This window comes from Lepisma saccharinum, unplaced genomic scaffold (assembly GCF_977018435.1).
Source record: "Lepisma saccharinum unplaced genomic scaffold, izLepSacc3.1 HAP1_SCAFFOLD_1169, whole genome shotgun sequence".
Lineage (NCBI taxonomy): Eukaryota > Metazoa > Arthropoda > Insecta > Zygentoma > Lepismatidae > Lepisma > Lepisma saccharinum.
This window is the reverse complement of record NW_028143809.1, coordinates 24,319-29,933: the sequence shown is the minus strand read 5'-3', so window position 1 is coordinate 29,933 and position 5,615 is coordinate 24,319. Positions and strand designations below refer to the sequence as shown.

Genomic DNA, 5,615 nt, shown 5'->3' with positions numbered 1-5,615 from the left:
AGAATTTCTACATCTTTAATACAGTATTCGCGCAACTCTTTTTGAAAATCAAAAATTTTCCCTGCTTGCACCGTTTCCTCATGCCATTTTAGCATCTCTTCTCTTTCTTTGGGGGACTTGGAATCTATATCATAATATTGAATATCTGGGAATGGACCTACATAATTCTGATTTGCAGGGGTTGAAAACAAATACGGAAAATCGCCTTTCTGCAAATCTTCCGCTAGTCCCAGACTTGCAGGCAGATCTTTCAATTTCATAAGCATGAAATTTAACGAGTCCCTGAACACTATTTTCTTGGTAATAGACATCTCTATTATTTTCCTACCCTGCATAATTACAGAGGGGGTAATATTCTCTTTAGTAATCAGGTAATTTAAAACAAAATGTGAATCGTATCGCCCTGCATTATGTGCAATACACACAATTTTATCAAACCCTTCCCTTGGAGTTTGAATATATTGCATAAATTCTTGAATATTGGGGAAAATATGAACACGGGGACCGCACGTCTCGCAGAAATCTACATCAGTGTCTTTACAGACATGACAGGCTTGCTTAGCAACAGCCAGATTGACTTCGTGTTTCTGGTCATTTTCTCTTTCTACCAGCATACACTCAAAATCATAGAAAATGTAAAGAAACTTTGCACTTGGTTCGGGCTTAACAGGCTGAATATAGCATTTGTGTGCTGGTTCTACAAAAGCATTACAGCTTTTACAAAAGAATTCATCGCATTTGTGTGGTGTTTTGCGCAATCTCTTGTTCACTACTTTGTAACAAACGTTACATTGGTGTATAGTTTGGCAAACACTGGATTTCCGCCCTTCTGTGCGCAAATGATTTTCATAACATTCCAGGGACAAAAATTTCCTGTTACATATAGTGCATTTTCTGGGGATAGTGTTAGTGGCTTCATTGTCATCATGAGTGTATTCACATAATGAACAATACCTAGTGCATTCAGTATGTTGATACTTGTGAGCGAACCCGACTTGGCATTTGGGACAGTAATAATTTTTCACAAGAAGTTTGGGGACAGAGTTGACTATATCAAAATGTTGATCGTGATACAGTAAATTAATCTGTTTAGGGGCATACGGCGTTGACCGAATAACTTCATACTCTCTTTCCCCCTCTTTCATTGAAAACACAACAATTTGGTACTCTGGGCCCAAATGATTCTGAAATTTAACAATGTCCTCTACTGTGCACCCATTGGTTGGATCAACGCGTGCTTCATGGCATAACCGTAGAGCCGCTTCTTTCAGCTTATTATCAAATCTTTGAAAAGATTGGGATTTGTTTCTATTCTTGTCAATTTTGGCTTGGGCAAATGCAATAGCGCGTGGCAAACATAAATTGTCATCGTTAGTCATAATAGTGATAGCCCGCTGTCTCTGATTAGGATTGTTTATTGATAGTAAAGGGGCGTACTTCCTGTAAAGGGGGTACTTGTTCCTCCCTCTACCACGCTTGGGTTCGACAATATGAGCCATGCATTTCAAAGAGTTATCTACAAAAAAGGATTCATTGCTGTTCAGCACTTTGGTCACATAGTGTTGAATAATTTTAGGATTTAATGCCGAAAGTGGGCGCCAAGGGATATAAATATCCTTATTGGTTTCATTGCCGAAAATAATCAAACCAACCTGACTGTCCGGTGCCACATCAAAAAAAATCTTTTTCATTAGAAATTGAAACATGGACCCAACCAAATATTCAGGGTCGCCCACAACCTGATTAGGTATTTCAATGGATACCTCCCGTCCTAGCATTCCAAACCGTCTAAAATATCTTTCTCTTTCATCCACAATAGAAAACTGACTTGCCCCCACCCCTAATTGACACATTGCTGTTTGCACTGTCTCGCAGAAAAAAGTCGGATCACATGAAGGGATATCGTCGTGGAAAATAACTCTGTCACACATATCATAGTATGCGTTAACGAGTTCTAGTGGGGAAGTATACTTTCCAGAATGAAAATTACATATAATTTCGTTCGAAGTACTCACCGCAGTGTGGTTAGCCTCGTTTGTGGAGCTTGAAGACGCCATCTTTCAGTAACAGATCCTTCCAGTCGCACGCACACAGACAATAGAATCACCTGTAAAAAAATAGAAAAAATAGTTGTAGTACTTGTTCACATTACGCATATTTGTTTCTTGCTTCGGTTCATTATTTGTTTTACGCATTATTTAAAAGCACCATACATATATGTAACAAATCACTTACCTTAATTATAGCTTCTTTTGAGTTCTTTGTCTTCAAATCTCAGGCAATAATCACAAGTTGATATCTTTTCTGACACAATGGTTCAGAAATTCTTCACAAACTAACATCTTTTCGCTTTTACGCGCTTTTTTATACTTCATAAACAAAACTGACGCGTTCTCTGATTGGTTGAAATAAAACCGACGCGTTTTCTAATTGGTGGAAATATAAACCGACGCTTTCTTTGTTCTTGCGTTCTAGTTCACCTTGAACTCCTTCCCATCATCCTTTGTTCTAGTGTTCTCGGTAACCTTGGCATACTTTGACAGAAACATGTCGTAGCATGCAAGCGACGCGCAGTTTCAAAACATTTAACCCTTGCTGCGCATTCTCAGACATTCTTTGTTGTCTGGTTGAATCCCTCCCCTGCCCTACAGTATTGCATAGCTTTCCCCTGTTATTGCGTACTGGTTAACCTTGGGAAAAAAACCGGTTCTGAAAATCTACTGACGCGTTCTCTGATTGGTCAATCAGGTTCGTTCTTTGTTCTGACGTTGTGACGTCATTTGACCTTGAGCGCGCTTCCCCCCAAAATTCCTTTCTTCTCTACCTGCGCGGAATATTAATTCATTCTCTCTGTCTGGCATCAGAGCGGAGTCGAAATTCTGAGACAGTATTCTGTCTGGCGTGTTGCACCATCGTGTTTCATAACATGATGAAATTACTGCATAGTACTAATTAATAATATTACATATCGCGGGTTCGAGTACCGGAACCGTCCCCAATCGTAATTGGACCTGTACCTACACCCATTACCACCATTCAAAGCGGTTCATAAACCATAGAAAACTTATTTTCAATATTATAAACATTAATATTAACATTTTATACATTACATACTTTGCAGTAATGAATATAAAAACATATGCATAGCGTTTAGTACCTCTAATTACCTTCTATATACATATTTTTCATAAAATAAATAAATATATATTCATAAAAAGTTCTAAACATGCAAATACATAAATGTAAAGTACTCTAAGTACATGCTAATGAATTCTAAGTACATGCGAATTAATTAAAACCCGTGCAAATTAGTTATAAGTACATGCGAATAAATTGCGAATAATAAATAGCGAGCGAGCTTATCTCATTCATCCACTACTCATGACTGAAACCATGTATTGGCCACACCTCTTATTCCATTATTCTGTAATTTATTTAGCAGTAAATTATGGTCAACCAGGTCGAATGCTTTTGTCAGATCAGCATAACTACCTATTGTTTTCTCTTCCCTGTCATGAACTTCTTGGACCTTTTTTTGTGATGGAACACAGGGCATTATTTATGGTAACTGTTTTTCTGAAGTCGAACTAATTGGAAAAGGATATTTTTTTTTTCATGAATGACATTATTCTGTTAAACATTGCTTTTTCTAAATTTTTGAAAATTGAGAAAGGATAAATAATAATAACCCGTGGCTTGGCCTATCTTCCGACTGCCAGTCTCCCTCCATTGGCCTGTAATTCTTTATGTCTGTTCTGTCTCCTTTCTTGTGTACAAGAGCAGCCAGATGAAAAAGAGGTATTGCTATTGGGACCTCGAGTTCATCGGGACAAAGTTTCACAATGAAGTCTGGTATGTCATCCCTTCCACAGGATGTGCTATTTTTTAGAATTTTTATTATGGTTTTCATTTCATGCGGAATGACTGGGCTGATAGACATTTTTATTGGCGATGCTGATATTTCTATTATTGTTGTTTTGTGTGTTATTGATTTGATTTGCACTTAATGCGCCCGCAATTGATGATTTAACGGAATTCAGGAAAAAGTCATTAAATGTATAGGCAAGAACTTCCCGCTCATGTGCCATTATGTACAATTGATAAGCTTGTTTTTTTTTATTCTTTCCCTCTGTTTTTTTTAAAAAATTATATTCCACGTTGTTTAACTTTTGTTGCATGCATTCTTAATTTCGTTACTGTTCTCATCTTCTTTGCTTCTGCTATGATCTTTTTGAGTGTCTTTGTGTATTCCCTATAATGGTCTTTCATCTGAGGGTTGAAACTAGTGAACTTTATTATACAGCTCTCGTTTATTATTATTATTATTAATAATAATAATAATCCTTTGTACAACAGCCCTGAAGGGCCTTGGCTTACCTACCGACTGCCGGTCTCCCTCCCACGCTTGGAATAGTATAATACCACTCGTGATCCAAGATTTTTTTGTATGTATGTATGTTTGTTGTTTCAATCTTTTTTGTTATTAATGGAAAATCTATATTAAAATAGTATTTTATAGTGTCCACGAATTTATTCATTTTTAAGTTTAAGGCGATGGAAAGCTCCTACCAGCTCCTACCAGCCTTGCCCGCTGATCGAACCGAGGGACGAGAAGCGCGTTAAAAAAAAATGTTGCAGTGTTGCATATGAACTGTGGCTTCAACTTCAAAAAGACAATAAATATTGTGATTTGAAAATAATTTAGAGATGTGAGATTTATCTATCTCTGCTGGACTAGCTGCTCCCCAGTGCACGTCACCACTGTGAGGGAATAAATTCACTTCCTCTCTATTCGAAGAAGAATTTGTTGCTGTAGTCTCACACTGTGGTGGACGACGACTGCAAAACAACTTGTTTACTTTTAGTACAATTCTCTCTCACCCTCGCACCCCCCCCCCCCCTTTTCCTTTTGTAGTTCCTGAAAGCACGTTATCGGGTTGCATGTTCAACATATAACCTTGAACCGTTTATTTCGTTGTAAGCATCGGTGGTTCAGTGGTAGAATGCTCGCCTGCCACGCGGGCGGCCCGGGTTCGATTCCCGGCCGATGCAAGGTAATTTTTTCCGTTTTTCTATTACTTGTATCAATTAATTGTCTACCTTTCTACAAGAAGGAAATTGCTAGTAATGAAAAATAGTCCTACATTTTATTCGGCGAAATAATATCCATTGAAATTTCTTCACTTCTGCTGGCGATAGAGCGACGGCTCTTTAGACTACAGTCTATAAACTGAAAAGTGTGCTAGTTTCCACTGCTTGAAGGCTTCTGAAGTAATGCTGCAGGGACAGGAAGAGAAGTGTACCATCTCACAGTTTATTTTCGCAGATGAGTAAAATTTTCATAGAAACCTTCACTTCCATTGATACTCATCCCCTCCAGAATGACATAGCAACATTTAATTTCTGGTGTCGGACATGGAACCCTACATTAAACCCTGAAAAAATGTAGTAGCCTACTCTTAATATATCTCTGAAAAGAGAGCCATCTTATTACATCTCTGGCAATAACATCAAAGAAAATTCCCTTTCTCAAAGACTTACGCTCTGTTCCGGCTATCTCTGGATCAAGGCCGCGCATAACGGCAGAGAAGGGAAGGGGATGATCGAGTGGGCAG

The 5,615-nt window shown here is 38.1% G+C and overlaps 1 non-coding gene across 1 annotated transcript; it reads left to right on the top strand.

Moving 5' to 3' along the window:
• Positions 1-4,981: 4,981 nt before the first annotated feature.
• TRNAG-GCC (transfer RNA glycine (anticodon GCC)) lies at positions 4,982-5,052 on the top strand. Its single transcript has one exon. It is a non-coding gene; the product is annotated as a tRNA-Gly (tRNA).
• Positions 5,053-5,615: the final 563 nt, after the last annotated feature.